At 47.7% G+C, this 26,354-nt stretch overlaps 1 protein-coding gene across 9 annotated transcripts in view; it reads left to right on the plus strand.

Moving 5' to 3' along the window:
• Window positions 1–2,583: 2,583 nt before the first annotated feature.
• POMGNT2 (protein O-linked mannose N-acetylglucosaminyltransferase 2 (beta 1,4-)) overlaps window positions 2,584–26,354 on the plus strand; it is a 46,307-nt gene continuing 22,536 nt past the window's right edge. For 2 of the 9 annotated variants that reach the window (XR_004748303.1, XM_035318097.1), the window contains exons 1-2: window positions 2,584–2,644; window positions 4,277–4,376. The gene's annotated coding sequence lies outside the window, so the exon portion shown is untranslated. Of the gene's footprint in view, window positions 2,645–3,936; window positions 3,959–4,276; window positions 4,377–6,747; window positions 7,400–8,841; window positions 10,555–19,174; window positions 19,305–26,354 lie in introns of those variants that run through there. The other 7 variants (XR_004748299.1, XR_004748301.1, XR_004748300.1 and 4 more) reach the window with 7 other exon arrangements.

The following is a 26,354-nucleotide window of genomic DNA, read 5'->3' on the forward strand; positions in this document are numbered from 1 at the left end:
AGCCACTGATACGTCTGTTCTCCACCTCCAGCCACCGGGCCTCGTTCCCAACACAGGTCAGCTCTGTCCAGATAATGGGCTGCACCTCAGGAAGAAAGCAGAGGGCACTTACAGCTCTCAACAACAACAAAAAATCACATCAGTGGCTCTGCTGGACGGGGGGCAGCTTCTGGGATCAGGCCTTCTATTATTTTCTCATTGGAAGAGGTTGTACATACAAAGGGAGCTAAAACCCAAGCACGAAAGGTGAAGAATGAAATGGAAACATTTCAAAGTTTGCTTTAGGTTGGAGCTACTGCTCCGTCTATTGGGCTGTAAAAGGCAGCTCAACGATTCTAGCTCCTAATTGTGGATCCATCTTCTGCCCGTGCCTCTGAAAGCTGCTTTGTTCCTTGAGCAGTCTTTTTGGGGCAATGTGGGCCATGTAGTGCTACTGTGCTGGCTCTCAAGCTCAAGCCAGGCCTCTGGCTGCCATTACAAGGAGTGACAGTGTCCTGCAGGTCCATGTCACATCTACCAGCCTGGCACACACATCTCAGACAACCCGAGCTGCCTAAAGTGGCACCAGGCACCTACGTCTGGGCACGGAGGTGACTGTCTCCTCTACCAGCGCAGCGCATTCATGCTGCTTTCACTAGGTATCCCCTGTAAAACCTGGTGTTTGGGAAAACACTTCCCTCCCCCTTACAGGTGACAGGCTTAAACATATATCACATCAGTCTACGGGCTTGATATTCCAGGAATAATGAACAAACTATTTTGCATGAGAAGTTTATCAGATTATACTCTTTTCCTACTGCAAATTATTCTGAAACAGACATGGCAGTAAATCACTACAGTCCTATGAATATTTCACAGAAACATGTTTCAGCCTATGGGTGGATTTTTTATTCTTATTTTTGAATGATTATGTCTGTGTCTTTGGCCATTCATTGTCTGCAGTACGTGACTGGCCACTTAATTCAAATTACTGTAATGTCTGGCTTTTTGACTGGTTCATTAAATACTTCATAACACGGAGGAAAAGTAGCACTGCAGATGACATTTCTGTGAATATGCAAGCAGGTATTTGTGAAATCTTAGTTTCCAGGCGAGGTTTCTACTCGCAATGCTTTGGGGAAAATAATACAGAACTGTAAACATTGTTGAAATAAACAGTTAGGTTTTACTCCAGCAAATGTTAATGAAAATGATGATGATTATTGTTATTCCTTTGCACCATTGCTTAGTTGTAAGGATGTAGATCTAGCATTCTGAAGTCCCTTTAAGACTGGAGTATAACTCACAAACCTAATGAGAAACTCAGTAGATGGGATCTCTTGCAATAGATTTGATTAGCATAGTAGTTCCTGAACAAATTGGGGAAAATGAATCTCAAAAGCCTGATGCTTGCCTTATCAGTCCATGGGAGGTCAACGCAAAAATTCGTATAGACTTTAATGAAGTTATATTTAGTGCAGCAACGAGCATTTCTGAAAACCCTTCGTTCTCACGTACATCTCCTATAACACGAGATAGTTATTCGGATCGTTAGCCGCAAAAATTTGCGAGACAGGAAAAGAGACTGGCAGAAGGAGTGCTGAGCTATTACATTTGATTTTCCCCAAATGACTCTCAGCTTTTCAGGGGCAAACATTTCAACGGCTGAGTTTTACATTATTTCCTGAACATGGTTAGCAGTCCCGTCACTCTGGGAGTATTTAATTATGCACACAAACGCTAGCTGACGTGAAAGATGCTACCCAGCCATTAATTGCCCTTCTCTTCCACTTAGAGGACTGTGTGGGAGGGGAAACGGGAAGCTCCCATGACAAATAAAAAGCCTCAGTGCAGAGAAAGACAGAAGTCCCGCTGGCTTTGAGAGGAGCGGGGTCTAGTACAGATGCTGAATGCATACACATCCGTGTGCTCGGCTGAGTCTGGCTTTTGTGCTGGTCTCCGTGTGCCCTCAGCCGGCTGTTCAAGCTGTGGTAAGCTCTGAATTGCCGTGGCAAATCCTGACCTCACTAAAACTCACGGTGGGACCTACTGTCACTTCCCACGGTGGAAAGGAACCTTCCTGTAGTAAAGATACCTGTTACCGGTCGCGTTTTTCCGAGGTTTGAAGCCGGCTATGGCTAATAAAGAGGGCTGCCCTGTGCTTTAGCACGGAGCAGAGGAAAGCGGGAGGCCGGCGTGCGGGCAGGGGAAGGGGCCCTGAGGCGCACGGCGTGGGAAGGCAGCGGCGGGGATGCTGAGAAATGAGGTGGAAGTTGGGGATGGGGGGAAGAGACGAGGAATGCAGAGGAGGGGGCGCCCGCTCCGGGCTGTGGAAAGGCACACCCATGACAGCCCCGCAGCACCACACAAACCCCAGAAAGCTGGCATAGGAAGAAAAAATAAAAAATAAAAAAATAAGAGACGAGGAAGATGCACGGGGCCTGCTCCGTGAGGGAGCGGCGCACTACAAGCCCCACAACGCCTTTCGGGCCGCGGGCATGCGCCGCCACCGCCACCGCCACCGCCGGGCTCCACAGCGCGGCGGGCGAGGGGCCGCCGCCTCCCGCTGCCGCCGCCGGAGGGGGCGGTCGGGGCGGCACGGCACGGAGCGGGGCGGCGCGGCACGGCACGGCGGGGCCGGGACGGCGGCAGCCACCGAAGGCAGGTGAGCGGGCACGGCACGGCACGAGGGGGAGCCCCGGGCAGGGCTGGGTCGGACTTGGAGCCTGGCTGGGGGGAAGCCTCGGGCTGGTGGGTGAGGGGCTCGGGAGCCGGTGGCGGCTCCGGGCACGGCCCCGGGGCTCGCTGTCTTCCCCGGGCGGACGTAGTCGGGAACCCCCTCCGTGTGCCTGGCTTGGGCTTCGCAAGGTCGCCAGCCCCTCTAGATTTGGCCCCGGTGGGTGCTGAATTGTCCGCCTCCTTCCCCTCGTTCGGTACCGTGTGCTGGGTGAGCGGGGGGAAAAGTTCGTGGTGCGGGAGGGTGGGTTGGCTTGGGTAATAAAAGCCTAACAGCTCCCTTACCAGCAGCCTCAGAGCCTGACCCGATAGATGGGCTCGTTAGCTCGAGCCTGGACGTGGCTGGGAACCACAAGAGCTCCCAAGCAGGTCTGATGGGTGCTAGCACCCCAGCTGTGAGACCGGGTGCTCGCTGTGCGGTGTCCTTTCCCAAGCGCGGTGGGTACCAAACTCGGGAGCTAGACCCAGGGAGCCTGCCTCGCGGTCTGCTTCTCTGCAAAAAGCGCGTTTTGGGTGGTTTGTCATTTCGAGGTGGTGGTTTTGCAGTTCTAATTAACTGTCATCGAAGCTGGAGTTCAGCCACAGCACAGACCCCAGGTACCCGGTTAGCGTTTCGGCACCAGTTCCCTAGAGCCCACTCCCTGCTAAGCGACGTGCAGAATGGGTTGGCTCCGTGGACGTTTCTTTCCCGTGAGGTTTCCAAGCTCCTGAGTCGCATCTCGCTGTGAGCTTGGTGAGGTGCCCCGAACTCATCTGAAAGTTGGGCGTTCTCGTTCCCGTTGTTCTCTCTTAAGGGTTGTTGCTTAAAGTCTTTTTTAAGCACTGTTGGTTTGAACAGTTCCCTACGACAGCAGCTCCACATTCAATTACTGTTCCTCGGAGATTTCAGAAGATTTATATCTGACCTGTGCTAAAAGAGCAAGGTCTTCAAGAGGTGTCTCTACATGCATTAGAGATCCTCCACTAGCCAGACTATCATTTTTGGGGGGTTGGACCCGATGACCTCTGGAGGTCCCTTCCAACCCCTGCAATTCTGTGATCATTTTATTCACATAAACAGAGCCATAGATGGCTTCTCTCAGCAGAAGACCTGCTCTCTGTTTAACAAGGCTTTTCCAACCCGAGCCTATCTGGGTTGTGAAGAAGCAGCTTTTTCTAGGAAGCAGTGGGAGGCAGGAAGAATCATGAAAAGAAGGTGCTGGAGAGGAGAGCCGTAAACCACTGAGCTCAAACCCAGTCACAGGTTCTCAGCTGCATGGACAAAATTTTGCCTTCCCCCACGTGGGACACTCATTTCTTTGGTTGTCATCCAGGATCGCCGCAGAACTGTGGTTCAGGGCGGTGGGCAGAATGGGTTGGAATCCATAAAGCTCGGGGAGGAGTGGGCTAGGAAAGATTTTTGGTGGAAATGGGGGATGCTTCCCCCGTTTTGCTAGCCACCTCCCTGGGGAAGCCAGTGGGTGTGCTTAAGGGACTTTGCATGCTTGGCACGTGGTGGTGACTGAGGGCTGGCTTTGCTAGGTGAACGTGTGACATGGGACTCTCCTTTTTCTCCTCTCAGACCTTTGCTTCTGGTGGCAGGACGTGCTCCCTCCTGGGTCAGCGCGCCGCCGGCTCCAACACCGCCCTGCAGCTGCCTCTCCCATCCCGTCAGAGAACCGGTAGGTGCGAGGTGCTGGAAGAAACCAGATTTCTTTCTCTGCCCTTCAGGCATGTGGGCTGGGCCTGGCTGTGCAGCAGGAGGAGGGCAGCTGCTCACACTTGGTCATGCTACACAGCCCTCGGCTCTGGAGCTAGCTGCGAGCTGGGCATTGAACTCAGCGTGGCGGAATTTAAGCTGCGAGTTTTCAAAGCCAATTACTGGATGCAGCCTGTGTCTGACGAGCTTCGGTTTCATTAGCTGGCTCCCAGGAGTACTGAGCCGCACAGCTCACCTTTGCGGAGATCAGATTCTCCTCTGTGATGTTATTAGGTGTTCTTAAAAATAGCTTCATCGGGCCACTTGAAAAGAGCTGGTCTGCTCTGGTAACAATGCCTGCTGGTGCTTTCCCAGATGAGGGACTTGTCACTTTTCCTCCTGTCACACACGCGGCTTCTGCCCTGCATACAAAACGGCTTGAAAGACTACAAAATAACCACCAGTCTTTCGTAAAGATTTATGTGTTTGTTTAGGAGCAGCCAAACACTCCTTATTTAACTGCTTTGGACAGTGCCAGTTTATGAAGAGCACAGGATCAAACTAAACGCAGAGCTGAAGGCAGTTCTAATACCTGTGTCTTGGGGAAATCTTGATGATAATTTCTCTTACATAACAAAATGACAACAGGCTAAAAATCCCTTTTTGTTGTATAATTCCCATTAGATGTTCATTAGCTTTCAAAGGATCTGAAACACTACTCTGTGTGTGTCTGTATAATCTCTAATATTTTCTTGGGTTGCTGGGAAGCAACCAGACAAATAATATAAAGACAATTTCAATCATTTCTGAGGGTCTGAAGAGTAGTTGTGTGCTTGTGCACACCAGGAATATCACGGACAAACTGCAGTTGCATTATGTATTTAGTAACTCATTTTATAGTGGTGTATGGAATAGCAATATTCTAATTCACTCATTTCTTTGATATTTTGTAAGCAGATGGCATTTTTGAAAAGCTCTATTAATTCTGTGGGAATTTGATAATGGCTAATTGCTAAGGAATTAGAAGTGAGCGGGAAAGTGAGGCTCCTGACTTCTCTGCTCTCAAGAGAGGCAGCCCTCTGCAGCCTCATTTGTAAGCTGCTCTCCTTTTAGAAATCCTTGCTCGAGAGTATTCACCAGTGTCTTCGGCATAAACTGGGAACCTGTTGATCGCTCTTGATTAATTGAACTGTGCTCCGTGAACCAGTCACGTGTTATTGCAGGAAAAAGCACCAGGGAGGTTGCTGTAGGACTAAACACACTGTGAATTTTCATAGGAGAGGCTTTTACTCTTGCCGTCTTTTTTAACTGGCTTCTCATTCCTTTCCTTTTTTCCTTTTTTTGTATCTCTGTTTCTCTCTTGCCCTGCCTTTGACTTAGGTCTAGCCGTGTACTTTAAGCACCTGCCGAAGTGTTCGTAGCATAGGGCCTCAGTTCTGTGCCATCAGGGGATCACATTTCAAAATTACAACTTTTCATCTGAACAAGGAGGGGAAAAAAAGGGTTCCTGGTTACCATGGTGATGAGCGCTACAGAAATGTCTATAAATAAATAAACAGCTGATTGTTGGACTTTGATTTGCGGTATTTTTGTTTTGCTAATGCGATAATTAAAATATCAAAATAGAAGGTGACATTTTTACCAGTTCTATTAAATAGATATCCTTATGCCTTCAGCTTTACAGTGTTTCTGTTGAAAACAGTTAAAGAGCACGTTGGTGGTTTTTTTTCTGTCTGTAGAAATTTGGTGTTTTGAAAGATCTTTAGTCTGGAATTTGTGCAAGAACTTCTGGAAGCCAAAAGGCATGCCATTAGAAAGGTGTTGCCCATTTAAGTTTAGAATGTTTTCCTTTGAATGATCAGTCCAGTTTCTTGGTAGAAACTGATTTTGGGGTTTGTAGGCAGCCTGAACCGAAAGAGTTAGAGCTTCCTGCTAGAGCAGGCGGGAGCTGGGTAGGGTGGGAGATGGTGGGGTTGAAAGTGATCCAGGATGAAGAGCTTGGGTTTGGTGTAGCTAGAAACAGTGAGGATGCTGGAGCAGGACCTGGTGCCCATAACAGTAAGACTCAGGTGGAAGGCACCGCTGTTACTGGTACGTACTGCCTTTTCACGGAGTGACAGCTTTATTTAGATGCCTTCTCTTGGGGTAGGGGGATGAACTACACGGATTGGTGCTGGTGACAGGAGAGGCTGGTGAGGACAAGAGGTGGAGCTATTGTGCATCTCTTCTGCCAGCGTGGATAGGACAAAAGGGGAAATGGTACATATACCAAATTTATTCTTTTCTCTGTTGGGGGGAGGGTTGTTTTCTTTTGTGTGTGTTTTTCTCCTTTTTTAATTTTTTTTTTTAATCAGTAGATATGACCCAAGACCATCTGGTGGAATTTGCTGCTGTCACATCTAGGTATTCTGATGTATTGCCTCTCAAGTGATATTGCATCTTCGTATGATGTGCTGACAACTGCTGACAGCCCTGAGATGGGAAGCTGGAAGCTTGAGAGGAAGACGAGAGGGGCAGAGTTAACCTTAAAAATGCAGCCTTGATTGCTTTTGATTGGTGGCATTTCATTTGTGGTGCCTATGGTTGGCTTTTTTTAAACAAAAAAAGGGGAATGAATGAACTTGGAACCAAGTGCATTTAAGTGGACCGAGGGTACTGTAATTACACTTGGGAGGTTTGTAGTCCACTCCTAGTTTCGTCACCGATCTCTTTTTCACTGGGTTCCGCAGTTTTCCTCCATCTGTAGGCACTCTCACACTTACTTAAATCGCTGCCTTTCCTTCTGTTACTCTTCAGTACTTCCCCAGTCCCTCTTTTTTTTTAATGTTTCATTTTTTATTAGGGCCCTGATATCCTAAATCGGAGTTCAAGAGACGTTTGGACAATGCTGTCAGAAATACGGTTTGATTTTTTTGGATGGTTTTGTAGGGAGCCAGGAGTTGGACTCGATGATCCTTGTGGGTGCCTTCCAACTTGGGATATTCTCTGATTTTGTGATTCTACATCCTAATCGTCCTGTAGTAAAACGGCCTAAGACTTTTGGCATATTAGTACTAACCTAGGTGTTAATTCCATGGGGCTTTGAAGGTGAAGACCTTGAGTAATCCTTGGTGTTGCTTCCTGGCCTGGAGGTGGGTGCTCTTCTGCAGCTGTGAGGAGATGTCTTGTAAGGTGAGCAGGCCACTAGGGTGTGAACGTAGGGAAGAACAATCCCTGTGTCTTGTGATCTTCTGCGTACTTTGTGAGTGCTGGGTAAGGTAAGTGGGCTCGGGCAGAAACCCCACAGGTGGAATACAGCCAAATTCTCTGCCTGCAGCATGTCTGGAAGCGCTGCAGGGAGCTGAGGCTGGTCTGCAGTCCTTAAACACATGAAATTAACTCTGGGTGAGCTTGCTGGGAAAAGGGTAATGAAGCAGGTCAGAGATGGGATGTGTGTGCTCAGGCACACGCAGTGGGCTTCGTACTGCGGCGGGCAGCGCTCCTGCAGGCGTGTGGCTGGGGAGCAGCCAGGTCGCGGAGCGCGCTGTGCTGCTTGTTAAACGTGCCTCAGCCCACAGATGCAGCCGAAATCACTTGTCCAGGTAAAAAGATAAAGTCAGCTGGAAGGAGAGCAGTTCCATCAGGGGAAACTTGCGGGAAGAGCTGGATGCAGGCATGTAGTAGGCAGCAACCGCTCGGGGAGCGCCTGAGTCCCTTGCAGCAGAAATTTGGACAGCTGATAGCGAAGACTGATGAAAATCTTGACACATCTATTCTGTTGTTTCAGGTAGAGGCAGGTGCTGGATGGATCTGCGGTGTGATTGACGCTCCGCGGTGCTTCATCTTTATTTCATGCGACGAGGAGGTGGGAGGGTGGAGATTGCTTGAAGTGCCTGGCTAGAGACAGAACATAATTTATCAGTGTTCGTTTGTCTGGAGGGATACATGGCCCATACATAATTTAGAAAAATATGTAAAAAAAATAAGGATCTGTTGTCTCTTAAAATCAGTTAGCACTCAAGTCTGTTGGTTTAATCTTGTTTCTTTGGTACATAACTGCACTGCCATGCATTTCATTTTTATAGTTTGTGTACGGCATAAGCCATGTCTAAAATGAACCAAGAACGTGTGTATAAATAGTGCTGATAAAACCAAGCCCTTTGTAAACTCAGAGTAATGTGTTTTCCATATTTAGGCTGAAATACATGGAACTGCACACGGATTTATCCTTGTCAGTTCTTCAGAGATCACATTTAATATAAATCTTCTTTTCATGCGATCTGCAATGGATATTTTTTTTCTGTTGCTGCGAGTAAAATATCCATTTCCCCCACATTTTTTCATTCTCCCTTGGAGGCTTTTTCCATTTTCCTGGTTCAGGCCTGGTGGTGGTACGCTACAGCTAAATTATCGGAGGGTGAAAAGGGATACCACTGTCCTTCACCTCGCTGTTTTGTTGTTTTCTGCAGTGCAGTGAGTGTAAGAGAAGCAAGCACGGTGTTGCCATCCTTTAACACCGGCAGGATGATAAATTAAATGCTCTGGGAAGTTTACAGATGCATAAGAATGCAAATCCCTGGCCCATGAGGATGTATGATTGGAAGTGCTGATCCAGCACTTTGAGGGGAGCGAAGTGTGCGCTGAAATCTCAGCACAAGCATTGCTTCCCGTGGGGGTACGTCTGCCTGGCACCACGCTGTGAGGGGTAAGCAAAGCTCTCACTAATTTGTTTTAGTGGATTGAAGGAGGAAAAGGAAACAAGCCTTTAGGCAGCCGTCCAGAAGAGCAGTCTCGAGTAGTGCAGGTGTTGCTCTTGGGCGTTGCTGGCCTTGACTGCGCAGCGTGAACTGATGTGGATGAGCCCCTCGTGGTCTGGTGTTTGCTACCCTGCAGTGCACCCAGGCACTTCCCCTTCTCACTTTGAATGCTCTGCCCGTGCCTGCTAACCACGAGCAGAGTACCCTGGCTGTGGGAGGTTGGCCCAGTGTGGCTCAGCACACTGGGGCTGAAGTGTTGGAAGAGACTGGAGATTTCTCTTCTCCACCCTAGTTCACTTTCATAACATGTTTCTTGCTCTTTGGAATTCCGCGGCGTTTTCTTCCCGAGGAAGCAAGCAGTGTGTTCTCTGCTCTGGATGCTGTCTGCGTGCTCCTGTCGGTGTGAAGCTGCCTGTCCCCTTCAGGCTTGATTTGAGCTTGATTCTAACGGGGAGGGGAGATGTCATTTGTGTGTACAAATGGAAATGTTTTTATTGCTGATTTATTTATTTTTGGGGGTGCTGAGTTAGATGTCATCCCTCTTGTGTCCTTGAGACTCCAGAAGAGATATGGGAACTGACTTCTGATGCTCTGATTTTATAGCATCATTTATTTTCCCTGAATTACCTCTGACTGGTGCTGCAATGTTGCAGCTGGCACTGCAATTCTCATATCCATCTCCTGTGTTTTAAGCAATTTTCTTTGCTTTCTGCGGTCCTAGGGTCATGACTGGAAATCCCTTGGTGTTTTACTGATAAATATAGATCAAAAAGATAATCTCCCACTCCTGTATTTCTTTCTCTGAAGCAGTCCTTGAAGGTTGCACCTTTTTCTGGTGCACATCCTTTGTCGAAGTGTGTCTTCTTTTGCTCTCTTATGTGTGTCTTCTTTTGCTCTCTTATCCATCACTTTTCTTTCTTCCCTTTATTTTAGTCTCATGTCTTCTATATTCTCTTTGTTTGTTTGTTTTGTTTATGTTTGTAAGAGAAACACACCTCATTTTAAGTACGATTGACTGTATGGGCTCGGAAGTTTTCCACGTAAGTGCTGTGTAAATGAAGGGCTCAGTAATTTGCCCCTTTAGCTCTTAAAGCTTTTTCCACTAACAGCTGAAGCATTTCTCCAACTTTTCCCATCTCACCTGCAGCTTTCACTGCCACTTGACTGTCTCACACAGCAAAGCTTGCTTTGTCATACCTACCACAATCCATGCGGCACAATTTTTACATCTGAACCTGCTGACGTGTCCCTTTTTCCATCATAAAATATTTTGACTTCTCCCTTCAATGCAAGCATCCTCCTCTCCCCTGGCATTTGACTTTGTGTTATAGAACTGAAACAGATTTGCATAGTCATGGGCAGCTGGACTCCTCTACACAGCTGGATCCAGGAGCCCCATCTTCAGCTGCTGGATCTTCTCAAGACCACCTCCAGTGGGTAAAAAGAGGTGAAGGGGAATGTTTTGATGTTACACAGGGACTGCTTGGTTCTTGTGTGGGGACAGTATATATGGAGGCAGGGACTGAAGATGAGAGGAATAAAAGCTTGTTTGGGAACAGTTGAAATCTTCTGTTTGTGAAAAAAGTGGTGTTTGTCCCATCTAGCTAACCTGTCAAAGAATAAATGTTGTTCATAATAAATATGGCTTTGTTTTTCGGTTGCAAATATTTCTTTGTATGTGGCATTATAGGTGTATAGTGCTGGAATCGTGCATTAAGCCAAAGGACTGCAAGTAGTTTCCTACTTGTGCTCCGTATGACATAGGTATGAAGTGGCCTTGCACGCAGGAAGACCTTTCTCATTTATCTAACTATGCTCTCTGACACAGTTATCAGGAGACATATATTTTTTAAAAGATTGGTTTATGAAGCCTCGTGGCTAGCACTGAAAGATAAGCAGACTTCAGGGCTTTCTGTCTTCAAAACCAGCCTGTTTGGGCTGTTTCTGCCACCTTCTCAGTCATGCTGTGAGTTTTTCGTTGGTTTGGGGGTTAAAACTTCACCCGTCATGTTTTAGGGCCCAGTTGTGCGTACCATTCTCTGAATAACACCTATGGTGTGTGTTTGTGTGAGTGTGTCCTGCTCTCAGAGCAGGACAGAACCGAGTGTAGACACCAATTTCTTTAAGCTCAGAAACCTCCAGGTAATTTTAAGCTGCTCACCAATGAAACATCTAAGCACGGTCTGTGTAAAATACCTTAGCAATTGCAAAAATGCCCTAAGGGAATCCACAGCCTTCTGGCTCCTTCCTCCCTCTTGCCCCAGGAAAGGCTCTCCTTAGTTTGGGCTAGGGGCTGTGCTCCCCTTTCTGAAGACTGCTTTATATTGCAAATGGCTCGAGCGTGCTGGGTACTTGCATTTGCTTCTGGCAAGCTGGTAGTTGAATTTAGACACAGGGTGGCAACAGTCCATAGCAAGGGGCAGTCACTGATGAGTCTCTGATGCGCTGGAAATGAATTAAGGGTGAGTTGCTTCATGTCTTAGTCTGTTACTTGTTCCCCCTCTCCCAGCTGGCCACCTGTAATGTAAATTGAGTGGGGTGTTAATGGTTTGTGAATTGAAATCCCTCTGGGCTGGCAGGAATGATTTCCAGTGTTTGCTCTCTGGGCAGCTGAGCCTTTCACCCATGCCTCAGGGGACTAAAAGGCCTCATCCAGAAAGGCATGACACCACACTTGGGACCTCTTTTATACATTTTCCACTGACTCTCTGTATTATAACACCACTCGTGTGAGCCAAAAAAGACTAAGGCCAGCATTGCTGCTGTTACGAATTTATTCCAACTTTGTTGTGAATTATCTGTATTTTCTTTGTCATTCGCTATGGATGAGAGGAGTGAAGGGAGAGGAGACGAGGAGGGGTGTAAAATAAAAAGGCGCACAGAAGTTAATTTGCTGTGTAATTTCCTCTTTTAGGAAGAGGGAGAGAAGCACCTGGGTAAATAGGTTGTCAGGCCTCCGGGCACAGATGAAATACTGTCCTTTCTAACAGAGACACCGGTGTCTCACTGAGGCAGCCACTTACTCAGCACTAAAAGTATATGACCGGATTCATTTTGAGGAGGCATGAGGTGGTTTCTTGTGTGTATATTTTTACTGCCCATAGCTAAGTTAGGGCCCTTGGTACTTACCACTTTTTAATGATTTGTTCATGCCCCTGTTCCTTGCTTCTGGCTGTTAGTTCTTTAATACTTAGGTTATTACTCATGTTCACGCAGAGACCTGAGAGTTAATAGAAAATGAAGACTCGAGCTGCTCTCCCCTTCTCCTGTAAGGTAATCTGGGACAGCTTCACATACATTTATATACGGCTTCGCTGCTTCTTGGCTTCTGACTGGGTTACAGTTGTGTCACGGGTATAAAACCAAAGTTGGGAAGCTAGCAGCTTATCAAAATACATTTCTTTAAATTTATAAAGCTGAGTATTAATCATCTTTTAATGCAGGCATGAACTTCAGAGCAATATATGCTCTATATATTAATAGTAAACTTTTCTATGAAGTTTTTACTATTCATACATGCATATTATAGCCATATACATATGGGTGTGTGCGTATCTGTATGCGTGCGTGTATGTATTTATACATATTTAGCACAGAGGTCGCAAAGTCAAATCATTATTCAAAAAGGGCTGTTAGTCCTTGCTTAATTTATGTGCATATCTTTGTCCCATCGCAACACAGGGCTCTTCAATGCATAAGCATTTAAGCACAGAATGCATTCAAATAAATTGGAGGAGGGTTTTATTTTAGTGTATTTTGTCGCCTTGATGGTAAAGAAACTGGTTATTTTGTGTGGCATTAAGTCAGTCACTGAAATGGCTGTATTCTAGTCAGTGCTCAGCCTCTGACTTGGGTGCTTTCTCCTTTCAGATATTTCCTGCATTAATACAGGAGCAGATCGAGTCTTCCTAGTTGCGAGAGGAGCTTCTTGTGACTGTGGCTGTAATCCCTGTGCCTGTGGGGAAGGGTTGGCTTCCTCGGCAGTCTGTTCCCATCAGCTTATAGCAAGTCTTTTAGCCATGGAGATGGCGGAGCTGGTGAGGCAAGGCAGGAAGGTTTTGCCTGGGATGATGTGGGACAATGTATTTCCCCCATCTCCAGCCTTCCGGACTGAGGGTGGGTCTGCCTGCCCACAGCTGGTATTCACTTATTTATGTATATTTGAGCCTTGTCTTTTCTCCAAGGTCACAGGAACCATCCTGTCTGAGAATGGCTCTGGCAATACATCTGTTTTTTTTACTATGGCTTATCTTGCTGGTTGTTTGTGAGTGAGAGGGGTTTGATCTGCTCCATCCCTCCCTGTGCTGGGGGTACGGCTGCAGGGCTTTTGTAATGGCTTGACAGCTTCTGCAGGGAATGGCCGCGTCAGCAGCAATGCTAGCAAAAGTCTAGAGGTGTGGAAGCACGTCCTGACATAGGATGCTGCTTGCAGTGCCCTTGATGTCTTGAAATACAGTGCAAAGTAGCTGAAAGACTGCTCTTCTTGGCTTCACAAATGTCTTCACGTGGGTCCAGAGCTGTACATCAGCAACAGGGACGGGTGTTTCTAAATGCAGCTGTTTTAAACAGCAGTTGGTTTATTGAGCTTATGTTGCCCTTCTCTGAGTGAGTCAGGTTACTCCTTCCATTATTATTTTAAGGGATTCTCATTCCCAAATGCTTGTCTCAGTGTTTGACTCAACATATGCAGCAGACCTTGTCAATGGAAGGGAAGGGAGCAGAAGTGAGCTGCTGCATGGGCTGGGTCCCATTGCTGAAGGTTTCCCTCCCAACAGATGCTTTCTGCCTTTTCTCAGAAAGTTTCACCCTCTTGCTTGTATTAAATATCATCCCAGCTATTAATGTGGCTGTGGTAACCTTCACAGAGGTGGGGTGGGAAGGAGGGCTGCAGGGGAATGGCAAATTGATTTGCTGGTGGGATTTACGGGGCAAAAATCAACCACCTTCTTTTAGTCACCTTTCAAGTTAATAGATCAGTAAGTCTTAAGCAAACAAACAAAAAAATCAGACTTGAGCTTCTTCCTCTTGCTACTGTGCCCTTGATAAATAAGCCTAGATTCAGTAGTCCTTCCATGAATTTTCTGGCTGCCAAGGGCATGAAGAAGTTCTTCCTAGCTATTGAACTGTAAATTGCTGCATATGACACCTGGAGGACCCGGAATGGTTTTGTACAAGTTACTCGATGTATTCATCACACTTCCCCGATTGCGTGCGGCGGTTCGCATTGAAGCTGAGAAAGATGATTCATATTGCTTTCTTCTCTCCCTCTCGTCAGCAGCAGCGGTAGCCAGCCCTCAGAGCAGCATTTGAAACAGTAAATGCCTGGCCCACAGCCATGAGTAACTACCGCTCGGCTGGGCCCTCTGATGATACTCTAATCAGATGAGAGGCGAGGTAGGAATTGGCCTTTTCCACGGGGAAAATCAGAGCTGGGTATTTAAGGACTAATCAAAAAACAATTTGGGGGAAGCGTTTAAAGTGGCCAGAAGATATTTTTCAGGCCTATGGCCCGTGCTGTCAGATAACACCCTCTTTCTGCTCCAAGATGTTTTAGATGATTCATGAGATCTTACGCTCTGTTCAGAGTCGTCTTGTGAATATTAGCGCCTCCGGGATGTGCTGCCAACCCAGAACGGGCATGTTTTATGCTCCTGGAGCACCAGTCTAAATGGTTGCGCTAAAGGGGGGGATGTCCAGTCGTACTTGTGCTCCTGCCAGCTGTTAATGTTACGCTGCAATCATAAGAGTGGAGCTGGGTTACGTGCTGGCTGCTTCCCTTTCATGTGGAAGGCTGTGCTGTGCAGGTGTGCCTGAAGGGGGCATTGGACATAAAACGATCTCTTCACAATTTGGGCACTCAAAATGGCAGTAAATCTTTTTATTTCCCCTGATTTGATTTAGATTCTCCTTTGCCTTGGCTCTAAACTACACTCCTGTCATGCTGCTGTGCTAGGCACCCCCAGGCATTTGTCAGGGACTGGCTAATTGAAGCGCACGCTCCAGCCTGGATCGAAGCTCCTATTTTGATCAAGTTTGCAGGCGCTGCTGCGGCCTCCTTGTGGAGTTCTTTCCGTGAAGTACCATACCTTTGTTTTGTGGTTTTTGGTTCTCCAGGGTTGTTAGAAGCGCACACAGTCTCTGAACTTAGCAGGCAGTAGAAGCTTAGGGCAAAGGCAGCTGCAGGGAACGGTCCTGCTGTAATCCTGGTGGTGAGCAGAGATGTTCTCATCAGCACTGGGACAAGGGCAGCCCACTTACAAACGAGTGCATTATCCAGCCAAGGCAGTGAAATGCCTGGAGATCTTAACCCCTGTCCTTCAGATGCTTCCACGTGGTTGTTAGATGTTTACTCCTACATATCCATCAGAGTGCCTGAGAATTCTGGTCTTAGCCTAAAAAGGCGAGTTTTATTTCTTTGTTACTTCTCTCCTTTTGTATACCCTAGCCTCCCAGCTAAGATGTTCACATTCAAGGATGTTTTTCCTTTCAAGAGCGGTTTCTTTTTGTTGTGGTGTTAGCATCTGAATGTCCTGAGACCTCTCTGAGACTTGCTGGTTATCACTACCCCCTTTGTCTCAGCAGGCAGGAAGAAGGGACTCAGGGTCCACGCTGACAGGGCCTCCAGCTTCAGGCTAAGCTCTGGCTGCAGTGGGTCTGATGCCTTTGTGCTCCCTGTCCTTTGATCTTTAGCATGCTTGGACTGTCTCCTTTCGTCATGGAGACCCTAGCTTCTGTCTGCAGCCCTGGAGCCCGGGGAGCTGAATACGGCCTTGGTGTTCGGCTGCTGGTGGGTTTCTCACTGGAAGCTGCTCCCATCTTTGTGGCTGCTGGTGTGGTGTCCTGCCCAGATCGCTTGGCCAATTGCAGTCTTTACATCTTTAAACTGGGAGGTGATGTTGTGGTGATAAAGGCCTAATATTGAAGTGTAGTCTGACAGAGGAGTGATGATCTTACACTGCCTGAGCAAAAATACTGAACAGGTAGTGGGCTGTGGGAAACACCACGGTGAGCCCCTTCAGTTTCCCTAAACCATAGCAGCATTGTCTAATTTCAAGTAGTCCCGAGCTAGCGTACCTTCCCATGACAGGTGCTTTATATATATAAAATATGCACGTGCCTATGGAGGAGAAGAATAAATCTCTCTGAAATTTTCAGGCTGATGTAGAGACATATAACCTAAGTGTGTACGTGTGAAACGTTTGATCATACTTGCATCGATATTAGGTTTATGAAGGTGTAAAATTTGCATCTTATATCTCCCACAAGCCTGGGAGTATGTCTTGTTTGAAGCAGTTGAGCAAAATGGGCTTTGGACATTGAGTTACTCTTCAGAAAATACCTTTCTCCCTGTCAGAATGTATTGTGGAGGATTTTTCAGTGACTGGCTGAAGTTCTGGTCCTTTGGACGTCAGTTTTAGCTCTACCTTCTGCAGAATCAAAATGTCGTCCTCCGAATGCGGAGTCCTGATCTTCCTGGTATCTAGAAATGCAATGCTTCTTCTGTTGCCTTGCGTGTTTGTTCATACAAAAGCTTTTGTTGTCAGCTCAGGCATTAATTTTTTTGTGCTTTCAAACTGAAATGTACTTCTGGTTGAAAAGCACTGCAGGAAGAACAATTTCTTATAGAGCATACTTCTAGGCCTATAAATAATAAATGTCATAACTCGGAGTGACGCAGGCACCCCTGCAACATACACGTGCAAGGCAAAGATTCAGTAAATACTAATTTACCCGCTGTTTGTCAGTCCTACACCAAGAGGGGTCTATTCAGAATTCTGTGCTAGCTTGACGAGTTCTGGTTGTTCTGTATTGCTTTGTAGGAGTTCCAAAATGTTAACTCATTTTCTTTTGTGGTGCTGTTTTTGGAGGCTGCAACTTTGAGGTGCATTAAATATTTATGCAGCTCTTCGGTGGGGTTTGAATAGGTTGCCTTGGCTCAGCGCTGCCTTGCAGTAGGCTGGTGGTGCTGATTATTTGGAAAGAGCTCGGGGCTACCGCACCTAGTGTTATAGTGCAGTAGTAATTGACAATTAGTTATTGTTGCAGAGTTGTTGGATTTATTTGATTATTTCATTAGAAGGAAAAAAAAAAAAAAAAAGTATGTTCAATTACCTAGTGGTGTGACGGATTGACTGCGGGGCCCTTTCCAGGACTGGGATTAAACTGTCCGACTGAAAGTGATGTGAGAAACTGTACCTGTGAAATCTGAAGTTGGTGGCACCTTGTCCTCTTAATCCTACCGGTTTATAACGTTTCCAAGTTGGCCAGAACCGTTTTGCTCGTTCTGTACGGAGAAGGCAGAGGTGTAAAAATGACACTCTAGAGCAGGAGATGAGAAAATGTCTGTTTTATTTCTGTGATGCCCTAGTTTAGTAGATGCCGTGGTTCTGTTTATTCATCATGTTGGCAGGCTCATTTTTGAAGGTCTAGCTCTGTGAAGAATCTTTTGTTGATTTTGCAGAGTGTTATTTGGGTTCATTCTTTGTTTCTTTCAGCTTATTTTTCTTCTGTATCTGGCTTTTAACTGGCACTCAGAAATGCCAGGTTATAAATGCAGTGGTATAGGTGTATGTCTAAGCACGCCTGATGCCGAGTGACACCCAGCTTCCCCAGCTGTGGCTGTATTCAGGCTCGTGGTCTTGTGTCCTGTCCGTGGCATCCTGGCCAAGTCGTGATCTTCCTGGGGATGCCTTGTGCTTACCCATGGTGGTTACCCAATGTGAGAGTTTAGGTCACGTGCTAACCCTTGTAGCTGCCAAGCTCTCCTGGTGTAGAGTTTTGAATACCCTCTATCTTATCTAATTGCTTTAAAAAAATAATAATAAAAAAAAAAACACAGGGCCATTTAAACTTCTTTTTTTTTTTTTGTCAGCGAGAATAATTCCTGCCACGAGCAAAAACCCCAGGCTGCTTTTCTGTTTCTCATTACGTGAAAGTTGCTCTTCATCTGAGAGTGTCTGTGTGGATGTGTGCATGCACGTGGGTGTTAAGGAACTTTTCCTCCTTTTCATCATTCTTAGTACACCTGCTAAGTCTCACGTAATGGCAAAGAGCCTCCCAGCTAATCAACAAGACACATCACGCAGCAGGCCTCATGTGTTTCCTTGTGCAAGTATGTCCCTGCAGGGCTGGGATATTGCTCCTAATACCTGTAAGAGTCTCACCTGTGTTCAGCCTTCCTGCTGTGAACCTTTTGGTGAGTGCCGTGGGCAGAACTGGGATGCTTTTCTGGCCCTGTGTGTAGATCCAGTTGCAGGGTTAGGAACTGAGATGCTCTGAGTCAGTGCTGCCTGGTTTGCAGTCCCCACAGGTTCAAGCTGTGCTGAGGCTGCTGTAAGGCACTTCTGCCTTCGTGACCTTCAGCTTGGATGCAGACAGATGCTCTCTTAAAAACCCTGGCTCATTTCTGTGCCTTTGTATTTAGGAATTACTGTTTCCACAGTAAAAGATAACTTCATTGCAAAATTACCGTTCCCTCGATCTCTGAAGGAGGGCACTCACGACACTGCTCAATACCAAGCCATTTGCTGACCATCACAGCTAGGAAATTGCTTCCCCAGTGCCAAGGGAATTGCTAGAAAGCATGCAGGATGGCTTTCGCATCCTCAAGCGAGGGGCATTTTTCTCCTTCCTCTCCTATTGTTTTGTCATTCGGCGCGCAGCGTTCGGGGTAGTATTGGCATTAACAATGCCCAAAAGTAGCCTTAATAATGCCCAAAAGCAGCATTTCTAAAATTAGTGTCCCCACTCCCGTCTGCCTCCCCGGACGCGCTCCGCTTCGCGAGGCAGCGCGAGGGTGTTGGTTTCAGCGCGGCCGCCCTTTGGGGATTTGCAGGAACACTGCAGCAAATCATCCTGCATGCAAGGCTGACCTCCGGGAGGCTAACAAATTGAGGTGAGCCAGCTGGAGCGAGAGGACACCGCCGGCACACCGAGCATGCTCAGACCTGGGGGAGAAAGGTAGCTCGGGCTGCAGATGGTGCACGGGTTGCTGTGCCGGCAGCTGGGGGATGCGATTTTATTTCTTTCCTTTCTTTCTTTCTGGTGCTGGGGAAAGAAGAGGAGTGGGGAGTGTTCGTTCCCTTGCAAAACGTAGCTTTAAGGTGTCTCCTTTTTTCCTTTCTCCCCTGAAAGAGAGGCACCGGAGAGCATTTCCTTTTATTTAGCAACACCAGGTATGCGTGCATGTGCTGAAACACTGGTCTGCTAGCGGTAGTGCTTCCAGGGTTAAAAAGGGTGCAGATGCTCTGAACTGATGCGTTTCTGTGCTGGGTGCTGCTGTAACGCTGCTCTGCTTGCTGTGCGGCTCTGAATTCGGCTCTCCTGGCTGCAGCATACTTCGGGGGGGTCCAGCATGTGCTTTGCACTCTGCCTCCTCGCCCCCCTCGCACGCTTCACGCCGAACCTTTCCTCGGTGGCCGTGCCTGTGTGGGAAGGAGGTCAGTAGTTCGTTTGTAATCCAGGTCTTTGTAGCCCCTCTTTGTCTGGCTGCCGGCTTGCTCTATCGCTTTAAACAAAAGTCTCACGGGGAAAAACATCTCCGATCTGGACTAAATTCTGTGGGTTTTCAGAAATGTTTCTTACCGGGTAGTGGCTGCTTTGCGATTGATTTTTTTTTTTTTTAATTTTTCTTTACTCTCCCCTAAAGATTCGATACTGTAGAGCCCGTGGTAACCAAGATTTTCACTGCTCTTATTGGCTCAGCTGTGCTCCCGGTCTTTTTGGCCCCTGCTTAGAATTTGTAGCACCCAGGAGCGGCCTCAGGACCATGCAGGAGGGACGCGGGGAGAGCTCAGGCTGTACATGCTGCTAAGCACCAGTCCCAGCATCCAGCCAACAGCGGTACTCTGCCCCTCGGAGGAGGAGGAAAGAAGGGATACAGAGGAATAACAAGTTGCACCTAAAGCCCAGAGGCATGGCTGGAGTGGCTAAGGCTCATCTGGTTCAGTACTTCCAGGATTTTGCATCACGTTCTTTTAAATTCACTTCTGCAGCATTGGTAAATTTTGCCCTCAGCTACCCCCACTCAGCCTTTGCTTTAGGTGGACCACTGAATTAAGGTAAAACTACTGCTCTCTGACACATTCTCGGTTTTGACAGAGATATCTTGCTTGCAGACTGAAAGCAAGAGACCAAACAGAAGGATATCTTTATTTTTTAACTCGTGCCAGTGCTGTTACCAACACAACCCAGGAGGTTTCAGTGGGATACTCAGATGTGCAAAGATCAACTGAAATGAGCTCTGTCCGCTAAGCTTCCCCCTCTGGCTGGCCATGGATATTTTGACTACCTTCAGTTTTCATCTTCAGGTCTGGGACTGTTGGATGAAAATAAAGACTTAGGGACTGAGATAATATTTTTATTTTTTTTCTTTTTAGCTCAGTATTGTTATCTCCCACCTCAACCTTGTTTATCTTCATCAGAAATGCATCTTACCGGGGGGAATTTTCGGTTGATCGGGGTTCATTTTCTTTGGGGAAAGGATTTAGTACTCATGTCTTCCTGGCTGGAGAAGAGAGCCTAGAAGAGTGGTCCTTAAAAGCCCAAGAAGTATTCTTCATAATTTCCTACTTTTAGCTCATTTCTGTGGTTTATTTACAAGTATTGGCTGTGTGCTATTGGAATTACCATGTTATTACCCGTCCTCTTGCAGATCAAGACAGCGGTGTCAACAAATGCTAAATTAATGGCTTCTAATCAACCTGAAAGTCAGCTTGAGTCTCTTCCTGCTCCAGCTCTCGCTGACTGTGAAATTAAATGGAAAAAGAAGTAGATCTTTCCACCCATAAGCACAACGGGTAGGCGTGCAGTAGCCACCAGTATTCTCCTGCTCATGCTGAAGGTATGTTTGCAGCAGGGACCACGGCACAGAGCCTCAGTCTCCTTGGTCGTGGTCTTGTGTGGAAGGCTTACAGTTTTGCTTTCTACTCCTGACTTACACTACTGTACCGTAAGAGCTGAAGTTAAACCCAATTTGGATTACAGCTGTCTGTAGACAGCTAAAGCTTTTGTGAAACAGTTGTTTTGGTTTTTGTTACGTTTTGGTTTTATGCTTTTTTTCTGGCTACAGTTCTGCGTTTTAAATTCCACTTGAGATTACAGAGTTAAGGTATTCTTATTCTTCATACCCTCTTTTTGTCTCAGGCTTCATTAATGCTATTTGTAGCTTCAACTGCTGCATTTGTTCCCTTCAAGAATCGGCTCTTTTCCTGTTTAAAAAAGTCAGCCTTTCTACACTTGGCTGCTTTCTACAAAGAAAATGTTCCAGTATATCAATCATTCAGTGTACCGTCCTTTCTTTAACGCGATGTGTGCTGTGAAAGATATATGTATCTCATTAAACAAATACAGTGAATAAGATGATAACAGCCTTTTGGGCTGTGGGGATTGACTCGCTGGTGGTTCTGCAGGAAATCTGTGACAGAGATGAGAATAAAAGCCAATTCTTGGCTGTCGGATCCCAACTCCCCCTCCTTGCAGTCAGGAGAGTTGCCTTCTAGCAACTTCTGCTTTCAGCGTGAACGGAGTAGGTATTTAAGACTGCCTTCATTACATACACTGCATCCCCGGCTAAGCCTCTCGCAGCAGGGACGGGAGAAGGAATGGGAGACATTTTGCAGGGGGAGTGTGAAATGTCACGTTGGCACTCCTTGCTTTCCCTCTGCCGGGCCCGGAAAGCCAGCCGAGCAGGAGAAGGAGCTGGGGGAAGGGAGCGGTAATGGGACAATGTCCTCGGTGTGGGAATAGCTGCTCGTCCCCTTCCACTGTGTTGCCACCGGGGTGAGGGTGACGTACCTGCCCATTTACTGCCCTCTGCCCCGAGTGGAAGAACTGGGCATTTTGTGGTGTCCTGCAGGGCTAGGAGGTCCCCCTTTGGACCTGCTGGTGGCCCTTGTTCTTCCTAATCAACCTCTTGGTTTGTTCCTCTGGAAGTCTTGGTCTTGTTATGTGCTTTGGGGGACTTTGTAGCTTTTCTCCTAACTTCTTACCTAACTAATAATGGACAAGACTTTAGAGATGGACAAGAGGTTTAAAACATCATCCATCATTTTAACAGCTTTAGAGCAGTGATTCATCCTGCCCTGGCTTCACAATAAAAAATAAAAAAAATAAAAAATAAAAAAAAACAAGAACATCAGAACTTAAATGAATCCAGACAGTCCTTTATGCCAGCTGCCTAGTAGCAGAAGTTCATCTCTCCCATCCCACCCTCTCTGGTCTCCTCTGCATGTTACGAAGAGATGAACAGCTTCTCCATCTGTGCTCCCCGGTGTTTTCCCACTTCCTGAGGATGTTCAGCACATCACCTGGCCAGCAGAAGGTGTGGCTGTGTCCAGACTTCCATGAGAGGACCACAGACCCACAAGTGGCACCGAGTCCCTGCTGGGGTGCCCGCAGATCTGCTGCGTGCTCCTGAAGGCTTCACCAGCTCGCCAGGGCTCGGGGCTACCCCGAGGAGCAGCGGCTGGGCCCAGAGGATGGAGCTGAGACCCTGCTGCTACGTGAGGGGGGGTGGAGGAAGACAGTGAGGTGAGCCCTTCTGGCCTGTAGTCACGTTTGGAGAAGGAGCAAAGAAGAGCTGATGAAAAACGGAGTGGAAAAAAAATGCCAGTCCATGTGAATTGCTTGGTAAATGGGACGCGGAGCTCACGGGGCAAAGCAGTGGCTATCCCAGTGTCACCGGGAGATGAGAGGGTGGGCGGCTGCGCTGGGATAAGGGCAGAGGGCAGCTTGTTGTGAAGCAGCTCGCTTTAGGTGGAGGACTGAATGCCTTCACCTATTTCAGAGCTGCCTGCTGCCGACTGGGCAAGTTTCCCATCCCAGGACTGCTGCTGCTGGCAGCACTTACTGCCTTGATTTCACCCTGGGGGCGCCGAGGAACCAGGGGACGTGCAGATTGATTGCTTGCCTCTGCCCCTTTGCTGCAGCCTCTCCTGGGTCCCTGGGAGCAAACAGGTGGGACAGCGTGCTCCTGTTTGTTCTGCCACTCCCCAGGGTTTTAGTTCCCCGTGGTGTTCGCTGCTGCAGGCATCAAATAAAAAGAGCGGATGATAAAATGTGGGAAAACAAGCAAAGATTCAAGACCGTTCCCCGAGTGCCTGTGAAATTCTCTCTTCAGTTCTGCCTGTGACAGCCCATTCCTGTCCGTTTTCCCTCGTTCCCTTCCATCAAGAGCAGCTCTCAGCGAAACAGCGTGAGCCAAGATCCACGGATCAGCAACGAGAAGCAAGACCGAAGATGAATTCCTTCAGCGCTGCTAGCTTTCAGTATTTATTCCTGACACTTGGTCAGCTGAAGCACATTCACTTCCTTGCACTTAGCTGAAGTGATTGCGAGAGCTGCAGCCGGGGAGGAGATGGAGGAGGGCCTTGCAGGTGATTTTTTATTAAAAAGCTGAGTTGTTCGTTTGTAGCCACTTAGCGGGCATTGCCGTGGCAGGGCCTGAGATGAAAACTGCTAACTTCCGAGCGCTGGCCGCATCCATCAGGCTGCTTCTCTGAAGTGCCTCTTACCCCCTTCCCCTGGGGCTGCAGGGGAGAGAACAAATCAGCCAGGGGTGAAGCATTAGAGCCTGGCCCACGGGATTCGTAATGCTTGGTGGAGCTCTCCGGCACCGAGGTGCCCACGGAGTGCAGGTGGAGTCAGGGATGTGTTATGACCACTGGCTTCTAATGCCTCCGAAACACCCACGCGCTCCCTGCCAGGCTGGAGTAATAATAGGCCCTGTGGTTTTCCCCCTCTGCCAAGTTCTTGCCACTCTCATCGACTCCGCTGAGCTTGGAGATGTTTGGTGCTTCTGAACTGCAGTGGGTGACTTTCCTGGTGCCCACAGACTGGCCTTCGCGTGGAGGGAGTGCGTGTGGCAGGGGATTTGATCGTTGCTCGGGCTTGGTCCTTTCCTTGGTGATGCTGAAGTCATTTAAAGCAGCGCTCTCAAGGTTAGAGGTCAGCAGTGGAGAGTTGGATGGTATCAGTGGATGTCTTTCAGTGACAGTGAAGAAGAAAAAAGAAGCTCCGGAAATCTGATACCAACAAAATAAGATCTGTCCCCATCAAAAACCCGAACCATGGGGTAGGCTGGTTTCCTGAAAACCGATTTGGTTGCTTTAGCTGGGCCTGGTGGGCCCGATGCTACAGCTGGTGTTGTGGTACGGCACCAAGCGATGTGCTGCTGCCCCCGGTACGTGGCTGGCAGCTGTGGTTGGTGGCTGCAAAGCCATCGGGAGCCGCAGTCGTCCCCTGCTCTAGGGAAAAGATTGAAACGTGATGTGACAGCCGTTGTTCGTCTGGGCCAGGTGCCTGTGGCGCCTGGGACAAGGTCAGATTTGAATCGCCGCAGAGGGAATTAAGGCTGAGCGTTGGGAAAGAGTTTGTGCTAACCCCTCGTGCCTTTATTGCTGCAGATCGGCTGGAGAGATGGGTAAGTATTAAAAATGGGATAGATGAGCGTCTTTTGGGAGTGGTTTAGGGGGAGCTGACCCTGCCCAGGTAATTAGATGGCCACATGACCGCTCTGTGTCCCTTTCCCCCTTCCTTTTCCACGGCCAAAGCTGAAATAGCACATCTTAAATTCGCTGCTTGCTTTTAGGGAGTTGCTAAACAAAGCAGTTTTTCAGACCACTTGCCAAAGGAGGTGGACTTCATTTCTATTTCATTTGAGTCGTTACAGCTGCTCCAAAATTGAAATGAATTTGTTGCTCAGGTCCCCAGGGACCACCTCTCGAGTCTGCACGGCTTGCAGCTAGCGCTCGCTTCTCCGGCATGATTCAGTCTCCCAGGTGTTCTCAGCTCTCCCTTCAGACAGGGATCCCGCCGGCTGGAGGGATCCCTTTTAACCCCACTGAATTCCGTGAGTGGTTCTGCATTCAGTTCCACAGTGGGCGAACCACATTGCAGGATCAATCTCTCTGGCTGCAATATCTCTTTTCAAAAAACAAACAAACAAACAAAAAACTCCCTTGACAGTAGAGAAGTGTTTGCATTTGCCCTAAATCCACCTTCCTGTCTTCCTTCTCCCTGGCATATAAGAGCAAGCATCTCTGGATTAAAATTCTAAGGGGCCACTGCTTGGGATGTCAGAGCACGTGCCTGAGACATTGCTTTTTTCCCCTCCCTCCAAACTTGCATCAAAGGGAGTTTAAATTGCTACTAGGAGTTTGAAAACTGCAATTAGAAGCAGACTAATCAGGGGTGTGCCGGTGAGGAATGTCTCTTCCGGCAGCTCCCCAGGAGTCGTGGCTGCAGTTATCTCCAGCCGGGCTAGCAGTGAACCCTGATGCATAATGAAAATCAGAGCCCGTGAATACTGTAGGTGAATCGATATCTCAGCTGAAGTTCGCAGTAGAAAATACAATCAATGCTCTTACACAAGCCAGTGGTGTTTCTAGACAGGAGGAGAACAGCGGCAGGATCCCTGCCACAGCAGGAAGAGAAAGGGGGAGGCCGTGTAGCAGCACAGAAGAGATTCCTGGGTTGGAGTGGGAAGACACCGATGCTGGCAGCACTTGAAAGGTATTGCTGCCTTTGTGTAAGGGTTGGCTGTGCTGGCACAAGTCAGGCACTCACTAAATGAAGGCTTGATTGCTTTAATAAAGCATTAGATCCTCTCTCCCAGGACAGTACTTCTTTTGGAAGATGATGGCAGCTCCTGGCCTTGGATCCCAGATTGCAGCCAAAGAAGCAGCTGAGTGACCCGGGAGTCTCACACCGGGCGGTTCGTGGGCATGCAAGTCGTCCTCCACCTCCAGTAAAATAAAACCGAGTGTTATATTCACCAGCTCACTTTTCAAATCGGAGTGGGGTGTATCAAAATCTGTACTTGGCGATGCTCCCTGTGCTGCTGTTACCTGTTATTAGTTACAGAGCTGGATAAGCACGGCTGGGCACAGGGATCAGGAGAAGGAGCCGGCTCTCCCAAGTCCTCTGAGAGGCACAGAGGTTGTAGCGCTGTCTTGCCTCTGGCTGTTGGACTGCTCTGAAAAAACAAACAAACAAAAAAAAAAACTACAGAGACAACATCCCAGGGAAGATAACCTTTTTGTTCTGAGGAGGCTTCATAGAGGTCATCCTCCAACTTTTTTTTTTTTTTTCTTCTCCAAAGGAGTAGAAATGAAAATGAAACAGGAAAGAGGAAGCCGCCTCTTTTTTTCTCTCTTTTTCTCCAATTTCAAGTACTGCATTGGCACCCTTTCTTCCTTTTGCTCGTTCCCTAGAAGGGGAAAAAA

The sequence above is a fragment of the Oxyura jamaicensis genome, chromosome 2 (assembly GCF_011077185.1).
Source record: "Oxyura jamaicensis isolate SHBP4307 breed ruddy duck chromosome 2, BPBGC_Ojam_1.0, whole genome shotgun sequence".
Taxonomy (NCBI): Eukaryota; Metazoa; Chordata; class Aves; order Anseriformes; family Anatidae; genus Oxyura; species Oxyura jamaicensis.